The sequence below is a fragment of the Manis pentadactyla genome, chromosome 6, assembly GCF_030020395.1.
Source record: "Manis pentadactyla isolate mManPen7 chromosome 6, mManPen7.hap1, whole genome shotgun sequence".
Classification (NCBI taxonomy): Eukaryota; Metazoa; Chordata; class Mammalia; order Pholidota; family Manidae; genus Manis; species Manis pentadactyla.
In genome coordinates this window covers 67,079,451-67,098,467 of record NC_080024.1, presented here as the reverse complement: position 1 = coordinate 67,098,467, position 19,017 = coordinate 67,079,451, and positions in this window count along the sequence as shown.

Genomic DNA, 19,017 nt, shown 5'->3' with positions numbered 1-19,017 from the left:
ACGACACTGAGCAGGCTAAATTAGGTGAGCCACAGTTTGGGGAGAAAAGGCAAATTCATTCAATAATACCTTTTGATTTCTGATAGATAATAGTTTAAATCAACTTAATCAGTAATGACTGTAAAGACAATACAGTAAGAGAAAGGAATAATGCCCACAAGTCCATGGTAGGATAAAAACAGCACATTAATTAAACAATCTCACATATATACCATTAAAATAACCTTTTGTGATCTTAAATCAGGATTTATTTCTTGATGACAAAGGTAAGCATATAAAAATGCTGTGTACCAGTTACTGAAAATACAGACATTATATGAAATTTATACATATCTCCTTTGAAAAATTCACTGGAGTAATTTTAAGCTAAATCAAAATCAGCTCATTCCTCTATGGCAAAAGCTCCCTTATCTGCAGCCAGCTAAGGAGGCATTATCAGGTTTGGAGATAGATTTTTGTTTTCCCCAAGGAATGACAACCTAAATAAAAAGCCCACAGGTTGAATTACAACAAAAAGAAAAAAATTCCTATTTTCTAAAATCTCTCTTTAACTCTGACTCTCAGATCTCTAAACTAGAGATAGGGCTGGAATGTGGATGCAGACGGGAGTAATACTGCCGAGATCTTTTCAATGGATGTGCTTTTAATCACACCATTTTTTTAAAGAAGTTTCCCAATACCACTCAATGGAAAAAAACATTCATTTCATCTCTAAACCTCAAAATAAGCACTGAGCCAATGCTTATGTCTCTATCTCATACACACCAGCCACTCACATTAGTATGTATTTAAAACTAGTATTTTCATTTGTCTCTTTGTTTTTGTTTTCTCCTCTCAGCTACCTAAATTTTTTAAATAGAAGCTGTGTTTGGAGCTTTGCAATTTAAATTGTTATAGATGCTTCATTGCATTTGTTAAGACATGTAATATGTACCAAAATAATATATGTACTTTCAAATAATATGTACTGAAAGACTGAAAGATCAAAAGAGTGGAAGTGCAGAACAAAATGAGTCTCAGAAACCCATTTTCTCTTTTAGTTAATGTCTCATACAATGATTTCATTCTCAAGTTAAAGAACAATCACACCCCTTCTGTCCAAATGCAACTTTGAAAGTCATTATTCTGTGTAATCCCCAACTTGGAGTTTGATACAAAATGAGTAGACCATAAGTGGGATTGCTGAACCATATGGCAAACTAAATGGCAAAGATTTTGTAAAATCTGAATTCTAAACAGAACTAAGTCAAAATGTTGGCGCTCTTTGAACTTCTGTTTTTATTTACTCATAGGTGTCTTTGGTAGGTCTTGAGTAGCACAGAGCTGAGACCATGCAGTTTCTGCACACTTTAAATAGAAAAACCAAACAGTATGCTAAGTGAAATGAGCCAGTCTTACTCTAATACTGCATGGAATAATTTATATGTGGAATCTGAAAAAACAAAGCAAAAAAATAGTTGAAGCTCACAGGAACAGAGAGTAAAGTGGTTGCCAGGGACTGGAGGCATAGGGGAAATAGAGGTTGGTAGAAAAGTACAAACTGTCACTTGTAACATGAGTACGCTCTGAGTATCTAATGATCCAATGTACATAACATGATCACTTTAGTTGCTAATACTGTATTATACAATTGAAATTTGCTGAAAGAATTTAATGTATGTTCTCTCACATACAAAAAAAAAGATGGTAAATATGTGAGGTGATGGATGTGTTATTTAACTGGATGAGGAAATACTTTCACAATGTACATGTACACCAAATCATTACACTGTACAGTTTAAATATCAGACAGTTTTATCGGTCAATTATGCCTCGGTAAAGCTGGAAAAAAATAGAGAACAAAAGGCAGTGAATGATTATATGAACCAAATTAAAATGTTTGACAAGGGTCTTGCCATTTATGAATGTTGGAAGCCATGTTAAGAAGAACACTTTGCTTTGCTAAAATTGACATTTTTTTCAAATGAATATTTTTATTTCAATCAGAAAAGGGAAAGTGAAATTGAAGGAATTTTCACTACACTTGAAAAGAATTTCTTTGCAACTCTTGTAGCAAAGAAAAAGAGCAGCTTTATGTGCTAAGTTGTCATATTAAACAAAAAGTAGTTAATGAATAGGATTACAGAACCTGAGACAACTACCATTATATTTCTATAAAGCTGATAGTTGCTTTACATATAAAATGACCCAGGTTTTCTATAATTAACTTAGATTTTAAAAACCTATAAAACTGCAAGAGCTGCACTTGCTCTGGGGTGCCTATAAGGATGCCATATTTTCCATGATTAAAACTTTTAAGTGTGAAAATCATGGCAAAAGATCAAAGAATGAGAAATAGGTGGCAGGTTGTAGTCAGTTCTACATCAATAGCATTCAGCCTCCTCCTCCTGCTATTTCTTGATAAAAAACCATTAATTCCCACTCCCTTCTGTGCTAACATTCATTTCAAGAAAAAAATGCTTGGACCTGCCTTTCACATGCCCTTCACACTGAGCAGAGCAGAAGCAGAAGTGTAGAAATATGCTAAACAACTGAAATAGCTCTGCTGGACTCATGCTTGTGCATCTGTCACCTCCACCCATGTGCAATGTCCTTGCAAGGCCCAGAGGAGGAATTATCATCCCTTTACTGCCTGGGGTAGAAAGATCAGATAAGGGCACATAAAAAGATTATAGAGTGACCAAACAGAGACAAGCATTTCTAACCCTGGGCTCATGGCAATAATCAGAAATGTATAAGCCCCTGTATTTTTTCCATACAGTTTGGTCAAAAGATGCCCATGGGGTAGATTTTTATCTGTGACATTTCTTAAATAAACTGTGTTATTTTGAAGAAACTGGACTTCAGGAGCAAATCAAAGGACAAAGGTGGAGGATTAAATATGACTTTTCTAAAAATGTGAATCTCTGCCCTACCACTATTTGTTTCAGTTCATACTTTAATGTGGGAAAACATAGCACTTCAAGGTCTTAAATAGAGATGACATCTAGCCAATCTGTATACTTCTAAGTGAACTTTTTAAAGAGTAAAATACATATCGCTAATTTGTAAAATACAAATCGTTACATATACAATTAGATACATATTATGTATATATATATATATATATGTTTGTAGATACACAAATATATACAGTTAGATGAATTTTTCACAAATTAATCTTTGTAGTCAGATCAAGAAACACAGTATCACCAACATTCCAGAAGTGCCCCTCCTGACCCTTTCGGTCACTCACTTCCCCCAAGACTGACCACTGTTCTGGCTTCTCTCCACAGTGGCTCATTTAGGAAGTATATATCTTTAATGCAGTTGAACTGTGTCTCCTGAGTACACACCAGATAAAAACTGCAGATATGTATTGAGCCAACCTTGCTATCCCAGGCATTCATTGTTTGACTACTCTGGTACACTGAGTACTACACAGTAAATATCATTTTGGAAAAAAAGACCAAGGTTTAGTCCTTGCTCTGCCACTGATTAGCTGTGAGATCAAAAGGAAGTAACTTCTCCATTCTGGCTCTTTAATTCCTCTTTGTAAAATAACTACATTTAACTAGAAAAAGTACAAGGTCTCTTCTGAAAGGAATATTCATCAGAATGGAAATATTAAGGATATATACTTTCTATTTTATATAATATATATTAATATATACTATATATTAAAATACAATATTCATATTCATAAATATTCAGTGCATATTAATGTAAATTCCATTGACTACATATATAATTATATATAAATATGTAATTCAATTGTACATATGCTTTATAATCACATATATAAATACAGATAGATTTATAAAATAGTGAGCCTATTTACCTTCCTTCAAAGACATATATTTATTACAGCACCATGGTATCATACATGCAGTAATAAGAGCATATCTGGAGTCCCTGACTTCACACTGTTTCCAGTCTTACTTTAACATAAGCAAAGATATTAAAGAGTGATTAATAGTGGAGAAAAGGAACCATGGAACTAAATACACATGGGTCAGTCATTAGGTGACGTTTGCTCCCAAAGGGACACAGAATTCAAGGAAAAATAAAGGAGCTCTGTATAGAATTCCAAAGCAGAAAAAGTTTATCTGTGGTGTCCCAAGCCTTGGCAACAACCTTTGCTTCTCTCTGACCCAGGGGGAACCCTTTCTCGTCTCCAAAGCGCTCAGTTTCCTTATTTCTCCCTATCAGAACCTGTTATTAAGATCAGTTTATTCTCACTGACCTGTAAATGGTTGCTGAGGCTGAATGTTCTCTCTCACAGAAGTTTTTACCAAGACGTTTTGATTTTAAGGAGTGAATTTCTAGTTACAGAATTTCACGTATTGGAGAGTCAGGTGGGCAGGACCCTTTTTTAAAACAAGAAACAACTAAATCATCCTATTTGGATAACTACTAAAGCAACCTTCTCTCCTAATGCTAGTGGCCACTATTTATTGAAGGCTTACAATGGACCAACATTGTGTCAAGCTCTATATGTACATCATCTCATTTATTTCCCCAGACGGTACCATTATTATCATTTTTATTTCGCAGATGAAGAAACTGTCAGTATCTACCCCAAGGGCACACAGAAATGGCACTAAGTCCTATATGCCTACCTGAAAGGCCAGTCTGACCCTGGGTTTGGCAGCAGTTACCAGTCAAAGACAAAAGCAAAAACTAGAGGCTAAAGTTCCACCAGAGCAGTCCCAGGAAAGGAACTCACTCTTTGGGATCATTGGTCGTGAAGGCAGGACAGGCAAGAAAACAGCTGCCTATTTTTGTGTTGCTGGCACCACTCACCCTCAGCCTTTCTGCTGAACCCTAAGCTGCATCAATGTTTTCAAGGACCTAAGTAAGTTAAATAGCAGGAAGGTTCTAAAGGTACAGAAGTGCTGCTCCAGAAGCCTGCAGATCAACCTGCAGGGCCGCCCTGACTTAGAGGTATTCCCATCCAAGGCTTCAGTACAAGCTTCTGAGGCCAATGTGAGCTTCAGCAACAAATCAAAGACAGGCTCTAAGCACCCTAAGAGGGCATAAAACATCCAACACTCCCCTCTGAATACAAGCACCTGACCGTGTCTCCTAATTCTTAGTAGACAATGCCACAGAGTCACTCCAAAGTGTCTGTTTTCTTTGTAGAATTATAAAACCCTGAGGATTTTCAAAGGGCCATTTACCAAGCAAGGGTTCTAAGCACCGTGCTGAGAACAGGAACACAGCTTGGTAGCAGGTACCACCAGCACTTAACTAATGATCCCAAGGGATATGAAGCAATACCTTAAAAGTGCCCAAAATCAAATGAATTCAAAACCCAGGCACAGCTTCCCACAGCACTTAGGACAGGAGGGGATGTTGAAACCCAATAGCAGAGCACATCAACTCCAGAAGTTAAGAATCACTGGCTCCCTGCTGAAGCTCTAGTTCAACACATGATGATTGCCTTGGTTTTAGAAAGATTACTGGCATTTGTACAGAATGGTTTCAGTGTCAGTCCGACATAATGGGAGGGTAAATCTGGAGCCACTGCACCCATAATCATGATAAGAGATTTATTTAGAGCAGCTCTGTTTATAGGATGACAGATTTAAATTTTAAAGTACTAAATTCAGAAAAATGAAAATATGCCTAATCCAGTTCAGTAGCTTAGAAATGAATGAAATCGAGCTGTATTGTTTTAGAGTTTTTAAATGTTATTTGCAAATATCCAACTTCACATAATTTTATGAGCCCTTACAATGCTGTGGGTGTCTTGAGGGCCATGATATGGCTGTGGTGTGGCTTAAGTGGGCCACCAGCTTCTAAGAAGATTTATCAGGGACTGTAAGATAAACAGAAGTTAGATATTTAGGACTCTTGAAACAGTTTAAAAGGAGGAGGAGGAGAAGGGAAATCAAAGACTTGCAGACCATCAGAGGCGAGGACGTCCAGCTCCTCTGTGTTCTATTTCTTCTGACCTGGATTGGCATGTCTAACCAAATTCTTGCCTTTAGTGCCACTTTAAAAATCCTAAGAGATGAGAACATCAAAGCCCTATTTATTATATTTTTTAAAGGGATGGTCTCAATTCAGAATGAGACAGAACTATATTGACAGATACGAAGCAATTTCTAAGATATGTTATTAAATGTAAAAAAATAAAGTTTCAGAATAACATATTTACTGTGCCATGTGTATAAAAAAGGTAGGGGATATGTACACATAAATGCTTGTGTATAGATTAGAGGATATCTAGATTCTAGGATACATTAGAAAGAGGTAAAGATAAGGAGATTATGGAACTGAGATGTCCCCCTACACTGTACATCTTTTTCATTTTACCTTTTTCCTAACCAAAGAAGGTAATCATGAAATAAAATACACCATTTCACTAAGGCAGTTATATTTCCCAGAACAATATTTGATCTAAGGGACAGAGTACCCATTTGATCTTACACAGAGTACTGCACAGAAATAAAGGCAACCAAGGATGTCTTACACAGACAGTCAAGATAACCCCAAGATTTTACAAGCATAAACCTCATTTAAATCAGTCCATCTTTGTTAAAGCTGCTCCTTTTCTTGCTATTTTTTAGTCTTTTTTTCCTCCCCAGATTTTCTAAAGACTAAAATCTTCATGGTAGTGAAAGAGAAATCACAGACTTTAAAAGAAAATGTGTTCTTGTGCTAGTTATTGAATACAATTGCTCTGCTGCTCTCTGGGAAAAGAATTAAAAAGAAAAACTGAAGTCATTTAAGATTTCCCGTCCCCTAACTACTTGTGAATATGGATCAAGATTGACACCCAGTGGCCAAATTTAATAGGTCTTTTCCCACTGAAATTCTCTCTCTCTGTAATTAACTATTTTCTGAAATTTCCCTTCTTCAGTTTCAATTGAAAATACTATTGAAATCTATGACTTGTTCACTGAAGTGAATTATATCTTATAAAGCCAGATTAAATTAGTAAATCTTGTTTCATACATAATTACTAGATATATTTCTGTATCTTCTTTGTTTGCATTTTTTAGATAACATTAAAATGCAATTTGCCTTTGGTTAACAAAAGAAATGTATTTACTTTCTAGTAGAAACTAATGGGACAAATTGGAAATAAGTAACAAACCATATTAGACAACAAGATAATTTAAATCCTTGACTTTCCTACATCAAATAGCAAAATTGCCTATTTCAAATAAGTAAGTTCCTTGTAATAATCAACCATTCAATAATTTTAACTTTAGTCTTGAGGATAATTGTTCATAAAATATGCTATTTAGGGATCCTCTCACTGTTGAATTTTACCTCTATTTAAAGAGAAATGGGAAAAAAACATTAAAAGTATAATTTTGTAGAACTATCTCCTATGTGAATGCTTATTTAAATTGACATTTAATTTAAATTGGTGTTCAAACACTAATTTGGAAGTTTTGTGATAAAGTTTCAACACAAAACCTTATTTTTTTAGAATCAATTTTAATTGTAGGTTAAATGGATTCTAATCTTATTGTAGAACCTAATTTTATTTTAGAATCCATTTTAATAGATTTGCATCCATTTCTAAAGAAGAAAATGAAAAACACCTTGATTTTTTGAAGTTAACATTTTAGCAAATACATCTGACATGTTTAACACAGATTACCAAGCAAGAAAGTTTTGAAATGTAAGAGTCAGAAAGATCAAAGTTCAAATCCTGCTGGATAATCTTGGGCAAGTGCCAGCATTTTACTAAATTTCAATCCTTTTCTCCATCCATAAAACGAAGCTATTCATCCTGACGTGCAGGGCCATTGTGGGGATTAAATGAGATACTATTTAAAATGTTTATCACGGTACCCAACACATAAATATATGAACAGTAGATATTATTACTACCAGAATATCAAAAAAAGCAAGGTTACAAAAGTCAAACCCACATGAAGCAGACATCTCTTGTTTTTTTTTTTAAGATTGATGACTTTGATATCGTAGCTAAAAATTCAACATGACAAGGTATAGTACCAGCTATCGACTCTCAGCTCCAAATTCATCCTTAATTGTCTGCTGTGAAATAATGAATATGGACTCTGTAAATATTTCTTCTTTGTCACCTGAAAGATGTTAAGCTTTGCTAGTAGAGTGCTGAAGAGACCCTGGAGGAGAAAAAAGGGCTTCTTTTGCCAGTTCTGGGATGCTCGCTTAGACAGGCTCCTGCAGTGTGCATAGCTTAGCAGCACCAACACATGTCTTCTTGAATCAATTTTCCAGTACCTGCTTTGACATAGGAAAACAGTAGCCCCAGATAATGTAATGTATAAGTAATCCAAAGATCAAAAAATCCAAATAAAATCATTTACAACTGGGTTTCTATCAAACAATATTTTTTATGGCCTATTTACTTTCATAGTCTTTTTTTTATTAAAAATTAAGATCAGATTGAAAACCAAGCTTCTCTAATTTCCTTTCAGGAGAAAAGCAAGTGTAGTGCATACCTCATAAAACTCATAAATGAGGTATGCAAATTAATTTATTTGTGAGTTACATAAACATACTGTTACACTACTTATGTACATTATAATATATGCCCCCAAAATAGAAATTTTTATAATATGAGATAGATATAAATCAAAGTAGAGACATTCTTTCCTATCCCCCAGTGGAGTATGTTGCACGTGCCTGAGGAGGGCACCCCCCAACTCAGGAAACTGTTACACTTACAGTTCCCTGACTTCTTACCAGTAAAGGAGGAAGACACAAACTGGTGATCTGGTTGCAGTCCTGCATTAAACATTGCTCTTTCATTTGTGGCTGGTGTGGCCTCCACAACAATCATCATCTCCTTGAGCCTTAGGGGCATCTTCTACCAAAAGAGGGTGATTACGCCTATAAATGATACTGTCCCAAAAACACAATGCTTGGAGCACAGTATCATTATTCCTTAGAGCTGAAAGAAGCTGTCAAAGGTCACTCGGAACACTGAGACTAGCAGGACGGTGTCCTGTATCTTTAAGTCTGGAAGACTTGCCAAAAGCTCGCCAAACACCTGGCTATAGACAAATCCAGAGCTATCCTGTCCTTTTTACTGTGCCATTGACTACCTCAATAAGTGCATTTGTCAGGCAAGGTTTCCCTGGAACTCGGAATTTAAATTCTGCCACAAAATATCCCATAAATTTCATTCCATGTGTAATCTAGATAGAGGTACAATTAAAAGTTATCCATATATTGGTATTATATGAATTTAAAAACTACCACATGTCACAGAGGAAAATACGTCTTATTTCCAGCACCAAAAATCCCTTCACTACATTTTATTTTTAAAATCTAAAAGCTCTGTCCTAGAAGAAATGTTACCTAGATTCTAGTCCCAACTGTGACATGAACAAGTCACTTTATGACACTGTACCTTATTTTCATCATTTATTTATCACCATTTATCATTTTCATCATGTATTTAATGGAAATGATAATTAGTAGTCACACTTGTTGCAAGGATAGCATACAATAATGTAGGTTAGTGAAAGGATTGTATGAAAAATTTATTGCTAGTGTCCTCTCTTCCCACAACAGTAAAATTGCAGTGCACACACATTTGTGAGAATTCAGTATACCCCCAAACCAAAATATCTGGTTTCTTTAGGAATGAGAACAAAGACCAGCCCACTAGGCCACAGGTAAGTCCTACCAACAAAAAGCACTGACATTTCTGCCCTCTCTAGTCACCCTTTTTGTCTTCTGCTCCCTTAGGGGCCAGCTTCAGTCCTGGACCCATGCTGAGCCATTCCTTATCTGCAGCCCGAGGCCCTTCAGGGTATAGACACAATGTCCAGTTTGCTAGAGACGAGCCTTGCAAACCCAGGCTCACATAGCCAGGTCACAGCATTTCCTACTCGGTCTCTCCCTGACAGTCATGTCAGTCCTTGAGACTGAACATCTGCCTTGGCTCACCATTTGGAGCTCTCATCCTTTATTAGGACTTGTTTGGTCTTAACCAATTAAGAATAAATGCCATGTTGTGGGACTACAATTGTGCTGGATATTTTACATATAGTATTTCCAATCTGTACAACAACCCATGAAGTAGTGATTATTATTTCACTTCACAGTTATAGAAACTGAGACTCAGTTTAAATAATTTGCTGAAGTCACACAACTAGGAAGGAGAAGTGCCTGGACAGCCATTTATTTTGGTCTAGCTCCAAATCACAGGTTCTTTCTAAAATATTCACAGAATCCTGATTCCCTTCCTAGTTCCTGAGTAATTTACTGCTAGATTCTGGAACCAGGAACCTCAGGGCTGGCATACCACACAGTCTCCTGCCTCTAGGTTTACCCACTAAGTGGAGCACATATTGAAGCCCAGAGAAGCATTCTCCAACATGTATATGTACCTCAATTAACTAAGTGCCAGACAAGCTCATATTGCTAAGCCCTTTAGAGCCAGGGCATTTTATCACATGGCCTTCCCTCCTGCACACTTCATTTCTCTCTTAACTCAATCCCAGCTTCCTTCTGTTTCAGGCCAGCCTGTGTTCCTGACATTGCAACATGCTTCACTTCTGAGCTGGACTTCATTTTAACACTATGTAGCACCTTCTTATCTCCCTAGAATGATGACTTAAAGCACTGAAAAATTATTCACTACATTGGAAAATACCATATTTCATTTGAATGGATAATTGTGATTCACCATTAAGGGGGAAAAAAACACAGAAAACATACAGGTTTTTCTTTGAAATACAAAAAAGTCATTTTAATTGAAAGTATATGTGAATATCAAGAAAGCAAAAATCATTTTAATCTTTATAGATACAAAGAGATCAGAGTGGGATAGTGCACCCCTCCCTTTTTAAAACACAGGGACATTGACATAAAGCCTCAACAGAGGGCAATAAGCTACATGAGATTTTAATGAGCTCACCCTAATCCTCTAAGTTCAGTGAAATGGAAAACACACTACAATCACATTTTTATAGCATTTGAAAAATATTTAGGAAGCAAGAATTGACTATGATGTTCTAGTTAGTAAGCTTTGCAGATCTTGTAGAATGGGAATGATGCTATATATTTGCTACAGGTCACTTTACTGTAGACCTAAAGCCCAGATTTAAAAGAAATACCAAAGAGAGGAAGAGCCAAGATGGCAGCATGAGTGGGGCAGCAGAAATCTCCTCCCAAAACCATACATATTTTTGAAAATATAACAAATACAACTATTCCTAAAACAGAGAGCAGAAGATACAGGACAATAGCCAGACTACATCTACACCTGTGAGAACCCAGCACCTCACGAAGGGGGTAAGATACAAGCCGCGGCCCATCGGGACCCGAACGCCCCTCACCCCAGCTCCCAGTGGGAGGAGAGGAGTCAGAGTGGGGAGGGAGAGGGAGCCCAGGTCTGCTAAATACCCAGCCCTAGCCATCAGCACCAGAGTGCAGACACAGAGTGCGTGGGGTGCTGGATACTAGGGAAACAGGACATTAAGACCTGTGAGTGGGTCCCCGCAGCCAGTGCCCCTGGGACAAAGAAAAGTGAGTGTTTTTGGAAAGTCTTAAAGGGACAGGGACCCCACAGCTGGACGGAAGCATCCCAGCACACTCAGCTCAGCAGCTGGGAATCCTGGGGAACTCCAGGCACCCTAACCCCCTGGGCGGCAGCACAGCTCTGAGGCCCCTCACGGCAATAAACAGCCTCCCGCCCGTTCCCCTTCCACCACAGCCCCACAATACCAGAGCAGCAGCCTGAGGCCAGCCACACCCACAGGAACCGTGGAGCTTACTCCACAGCGGCCACATAAGAATCAGAGACCTTGTCTGTGTGCAGATGCCCAGCACAAGCTGCTAGGGGTCGCCATTCTCCCAGGAGATGCAGGACACAAACTAGCAAGAAAGGACATTCTCTCAGACAACACACGCGCCAGCTCTGCACAACTACCTCTATCGCCATGAAAAGGCAGAAGAATTTGATCAAGACCAGACTAACAGAGACAACCCCTGAGAAGGAGCTTGGGCAGATAGACCTAAACAATCTTCCTGAAAAAGAATTCAAAATAAAGGTCATAACCATGCTGATGGAGTTGCAGAGAAATATGGAAGAGCTAACGGACATAGTAGGGACGGAGACTACAGAAATTAAACAATCTCTGGAAGGACTTAAAAGCAGAATGGACAAGATGCAAGAGGCCATTAATGGAATAGAAACCAGAGAACAAGAATGCAGAGACGCTGCCACAGAGAGAGATAAAAGGATCTCCAGAAATGAAACAATATTAAGAGAACTGTGTGACCAATCCAAAAAGAGCAATATCCACATAATAGGGGTACCAGTAGAAGAAGAGAGAGAAAAAGGGATAGAAAGTGTATTTGAATAAATAATTGCTGAAAACTTCCCAAAACTGGGGAAGGACATAGTCGCCCAGATCATGGAAGCACACAAAACTCCCAACAGAAAGGACCCAAGGAGGACAACACCAAGATACATAATAATTAAAATGGCAAAGATCAAGGACAAGGACAGAGTTTTAAAGGCTGCTAGAGAGAGAAAAAAGGTCACCTACAAAGGAAAACCCTTCAGGCTATCATCAGACTTCTCAACATAAACCTTACAGGCCAGAAGAGAATGGCATGATATATTTAATGCAATGAAACAAAAGGGCCTTGAACCAAGAATATTGTATCCAGCATGATTATCATTTAAATATGAAGGAGGAATTAAACAATTTCCAGACAAGCAAAAGTGGAGGGAATTTGCCTCCCACAAACCACCTCTACAGGGTATTTTAGAGGGACTGCTCTAGATGGGAGCACTCCTAAGACTAAATAGAAGTGACCAGAGAAAATAAAATCACACCAAAGAAAGCAGACCAACCAAATACTAACTAAAGCCAAAAAATAAAATCAACTACTCACAAAAGCAGTCAAAGGAAACACAAAGGAGCACAGAATAAAACTCCCAACATATAAAGAATGGAGGAGGAGGAAAAAGGGAGAGAAATAAAGAAACATCAGACAGTGTTTATAATAGCTCAATAAGCGAGTTAAGTTAAACAGTAAGATAGTAAAGAAGCTAACCTTGAACCTTCAGTAACCACAAATCTAAAGCCTGCAATGGCAATAAGTACATATCTTTCAATAATCACCCTAAATGTAAACAGACTGAATGGACCAATCAAAAGACACCGAGAAATAGAATGGATAAAAAAGCAAGACCCATCTATATGCTGCTTACAAGAGACTCACCTCAAACCCAAAGACATGCACAGACTAAAAGTCAAGGGATGGAAAAAGATATTTCATGCAAACAATAGGGAGAAAAAAGCAGGTGTTGCAGTACTGTTATCACACAAAACAGCCTTCAAAACAAAGAAAGTAAAAAGAGATAAAGAAGGACATTACATAATGATAAAGGGGTCAGTTCAACAAGAAGATATAACCATTTTAAACATATATGCACCAAATACAGTAGCACCAGCTTATGTGAAACAAATACTAACAGAATTAAAGGAGGAAATATAATGCAATGCATTCATTTTAGGAGACTTCAACACATCACTCACTCCAAAGGATAGATCCACCAAACAGAAAATAAGTAAGGACACAGAGGCACTGCAAAACACACTAGAACAGATGGACCTAATAGACATCTATAGAACCCTACATCCAAAAGCAACAGGATACACATTCTTCTCAAGTGCACATGGAACATTCTCCAGAATACACCACATACTAGACTACAAAAAGAGCCTCAGTAAATTCAAAAAGATTGACATCCTACCAACCAACTTTTCAGAACAAAAAGGTATAAAACTAGAAATAAATTGTAAAAAGGAAGCAGGAAGGCTCACAAACATATAGAGGCCTAACAACATGCTTCTAAATGATCAATGGATCAATGAACAAATTAAAATAGAGATCAAGCACTACGTGAAAACAAATGACAACAACAACAGAAAGCCCCAACTTCTCTGGGACACAGTGAAAGCAATTCTAAGAGGAAAGTATATAGCAATTCAGGCATATTTAAATAACAAAGAAAATCCCAAATGAATAGTCTAAAGTCAAAATAACCAAAATTGGAAAAAGAAGAACAAATGAGGCCTAAAATCAGCAGAAGGAGGGACATAATAAAGATCAGAGAAGAAATAAATAAAATTGAGAACAATAAAACAATAGGAAAAAAATCAATGAAACCAAGAGTTGGTTCTTTGGGAAAATAAAGAAAATAGATAAGCCTCCAGCCAGACTTATTAAGAGAAAAGGAAAATCAACACACATCAACGGAATCAGAAACGAGAAAGGAAAAATCATGATGGACCCCACAGAAATACAAAGAATTATTAGAGAATACTATGAAAACCTATATGCTAACAATCTGGAAAACCTAGAAGAAATGGACAAATTCCCAAAAAAATATAACCTTCCAAGACTGACCAAGGAAGAAACAGAAAATCGAAACAGACCAATTAACAGCAATGAAATTGAAGTGGTAATCAAAAAACTACCCAAGAACAAAACTCCCAGGACAGATGGATTTACCTCGGAATTTTATCAGACATACAGAGAAGACATAATACCCATTCTCTTTAAAGTTTTCCAAAAAATAGAAGAGGAGGGAATACTCCCAAACTCATTCTATGAAGCCAACATCACCCTAATACCAAAACCAGGCAAAGACCTCAACAAAAAAGAAAATTACAGACCAATACCCCTGATGAATGTAGATGCAAAAATACTCAACAAAATATTAGCAAACTGAATTCAAAAATTCATCAAAAGGATCATACACCATGACCAAGTGGGATTCATCCCAGGGATGCGAGGATGTTACATCATTTGAAAATCCATCAACATCATCCACCACATAAACAAAAAGAAGTATAAAATCACATTATCATGTCCATAGATGCTGAAAAAGCATTTGATAAAATTCAACATCCATTCATGATAAAAACTCTCAACAAAATGGGTATAGAGGGCAAGTACCTCAACATAATAAAGGCCATTATGAAAAAACCCACAGCCAACATCATACTGAACAGTGACAAGCAGAAAGCTTTTCCTCTGAGATTGGGAACAAGACAGGATTCCCACTCTCCCCACTATTATTCAACATAATACTGGAGGCCCTAGCCACGGCAATTAGACAAAACAAAGAAATAGAAGGAATCTAGATTGGTAAAGAAGAAGTTAAACTGTCACTATTTGCAGATGACATGATATTGTACATAAAAAACCCTAAAGACTCCACTCTAAAACTACTAGAACTAATTTCGGAATTCAGCAAACTTGCAGGATGCAAAATTAACACACAGATATCTGTGGCTTTCCTATACACTAACAATAAACTAATAGAAAGAGAAATCAGGAAAACAACTCCATTCACAATAGCATCAAAAAGAATAAAATACCTAGGAATAAACCTAACGAAGGAAGTGAAAGACCTATACCCTGAAAACTACAGGACACTCTTAAGAGAAATTAAAGAGGACACTAACAAATGGAAACTCATCCCACGCTCTTGGCTAGGAAGAATTAATACAGTCAAAATGGCCATCCTGCTCAAAGCAATATACAGATTTAATGCAATCCCTATCAAATTACCAACAGCATTCTTCAATGAACTGGAACAAATAGTTCAAAACTTCATATGGAACCACCAAAGACCCCAAATAGACAAAACATTCCTGAGAAGGAAAAATAAAATGGGGGGGATCTCACTCCCCAACTTCAAGCTCTACTACAAAGCCACAATAATCAAGAAAATTTGGTACTGGCACAAGAACAGAGCCACAGACCAGTGGAACAAAATAGAGATGCTAGACATTAACCCAAACATATATGGTCAATTAATATATGATAAAGGAGCCATGGACATACAATGGGGAAATGACAGCCTCTTCAACAGATGGTGCTGGCAAAACTGAACAGCTACATGTAAGAGAATGAAACTGGATCATTGTCTAACCCCATACACAAAAGTAAATTCGAAATGGATCAAAGCCCTGAATGTAAGTCATAAAACCATAAAACTCTTGGAAAAAAACATAGGCCAAAATCTGTTGTACATAAACATGAGCGACTTCTTCATGAACATATCTCCCCGGGCAAGGAAAACAAAAGCAAAAATGAACAACTGGGACTATATCAAGCTGAAAAGCTTCTGTACAGCAAAGGACACCATCAATAGAACAAAAAGGCAGCTTACAGTATGGGAGAATATATTCATAAATGACAGATCCGATAAAGGGTTGACATCCAAAATATATAAAGAGCTCAGGCACTTAAACAAACAAAAAGCAAATAATCCAATTAAAAAATGGGCAGAGGAGCTGAACAGACAGTTCTCCAAAGAAGAAATTCAGATGGCCAACAGACACATGAAAAGATGCTCCACATTGCTAGTCATCAGAGAAATGCAAATTAAAACCACAATGAGATATCACCTCACACCAGTAAGGATCACCACCATCCAAAAGACAAACAACAACAAATGTTGGCGAGGTTGTGGAGAAAGGGGGACCCTCCTACACTGCTGGTGGGAATGTAAATTAGTTCAACCATTGTGGAAAGCAGTATGGAGGTTCCTCAAAAAAGCTCAAAATAGAAATACCATTTGACCCAGGAATTCCACTTTTAGGAATTTACCCTAAGAATGCAGCAGCCCAGTTTGAAAAAAGACAGATGTACCCCTATGTTTATTGCAGCACTACTTACAATAGCCAAGAAATGGAAACAACCTAAGTGTCCATCAATGGATGAATGGATAAAGATGTGGTACATATACACAATGGAATATTATTCAGCCATAAGAAGAAAACAAATCCTACCATTTGCAACAACATGGATGGAGCTAGAGGGTATTATGCTCAGTGAAATAAGCCAGGCGGAGAAAGACAGGTACCAAATAATTTCACTCATCTGTGGAGTATAAGAACAAAGAAAAACTGAAGGAACAAAACAGCAGCAGAATCCCAGAACCCAAAAATGGACTAACAGTTACCAAAGGGAAAGGGACTGGGGAGGATGGGTGGGAAAGGAGGGAGAAAGGGGGGAAGAAGAAAAGGGGCATTGCGATTAGCATGTATAATGTGTGGGGGGTACATGGGGGGGCTGTGCAACACAGAGAAGACAAGTAGTGATTCTACAGCATCTTACTACACTGATGGACAGTGACTGTAATGGGGTATGTCAGGGGGACTTGGTGAAGAGGTGAGCCTGGTAAACACAATGTTCTTCATATAACTGTAGATTAATGATACAAAAAAAAATACCACAGAAATGACAACTACATGTAGTACACAATTGTAGATTGGGGGAAAATTTGTTATAAAGGATAGGCATTAGGACAGTCAGTAAAATGTGAGTATGGATGGTGTATCAGACAATAATAACCATCAATGTTAAAATAAACTTCCCTAATTTGATAATTTAAAAAAGGAAAAAAAAAGAAAAGAAATACTCTGCGCTTCTCATTCCCCGGTGAACAAAACTATCTCCAAAGTTGGAGTTTTAGCTATGATTTCACGTGTGTACATTTAGGAATCAATTTAGCAAAAATGCAAATCAACAGCAGAAGGTAGGCAAAGGGCTCTGGCAATGACTTCAACTCCTAGATTAAAAAATAAAATGTGAACGTATTTATACAAGGCAACTCCAAGACCTGCACTCAGTGGGCCTCCTGCACACTGCCATGGCTCTAGGTGGCACTCCTTGCTCCGAGCCGGCATGGTGATTCCGCTGCCTTTGGGATGGAGTGGAAGCCTTCAGGGGACATCCAAAGCTGTGGTCCCAGCCTCTGTGTCCCTGCACCCCTGGAGTGGGCACATTTGGCAGCTGCTGTGGGCAGTCCTCTGGCCCTCACTGTGGTTCAGGCTGTGGCCACCCTGCAATGCTCCTCCCATCCTCGCACAGCCCCTTCCACCCTGCAGGCCCTAGTCAAACATCAACGCTCAGAATGGAGTTTGCACAGATTAAATGAATGCTGTCCTGGAAGGGCCGGCATGGCGCTCTGCCCTGCTCCCCCCGGGCTGTGACAAGGTGCTCCGAGGATGTCTTGGAAATGAGCAGCAGGCCTGGAACATTCTTTATTCACTTACTGGTCTCCACATCAGTGCCCCTCCCAAGAGACAGACCTGAGTTCTCCTTTGCCTGCTTTGCCCATCAAGGGACCATCCATAGGGGGCAGTGCTGCAGGCCTCTAGAAGGCTGCCCTGGTGAACGAGGTGGGCCCTCCAGGGCAGGAGCTCCTAGGAACATGCCCGGCCCCAGAATTTGACGCTGAAGAAAAGGACACAGAAAGTCACCATCAGCACTTCTAATTCTGATGTTTCTTTAAAAAAATAAAAGTTCCCATTAAAAAAAAAACAGAATTCCCCACCCTGAACCAGCCAAATATAACAGGTCAGCCACTAACAGAATACAAAGACATAGTGAGACCACAGATGCCATCCCGCGGCAGGGGCGTCAGGCCCTGGTTGGAACACAGCAGTGACACAGGACAGCCGGAAAGCTGCAGTGCAGCAAGGATGAGTGGCCACCCTACAAATAACCCACCGAGGTGCCAAGAGAATCTTTAAATCAGTGACGTCAGGATACAGCAACACAGAGGAACCACAGGATTGAGGCTTGCTGTGCCAGGGTTTGGTTTAAAAAGAAATATAACCTCACGGATGCCAATGTTCAGGACCCTTGTCAATAGAGTGGTCAGAAAGAGCCAACTCTGCCCCCCCAGGCTGTGTGAACACGGAGCCCTGGGACCCTATGGTGCACTGTGGGGCCCCCAATCTGCCGGTCTGCAGGCTGCCAGAACAGGTCATGTGGGAAGGACACCATGGTCTGATCTGGACAGGGCCACCTGGCTCCCCACATTGCCAGGGCCATATCCACTCTCCCCAAACTGGCAGTTTGACCTATGATGGTATCCCAAGGGCAGCCCTCAAGGAGGGAAGAAGCTGACATCCCGCTCAGATGCTGCTGGACATCTGTGTACAGGCAGGTGGGCCGTGTGCCCAAGGCATCCCAGCACCTGTGCACAGGGCTGCAGTCACCACCTGCCCAGTCTCCGGGAGGTGCACACAC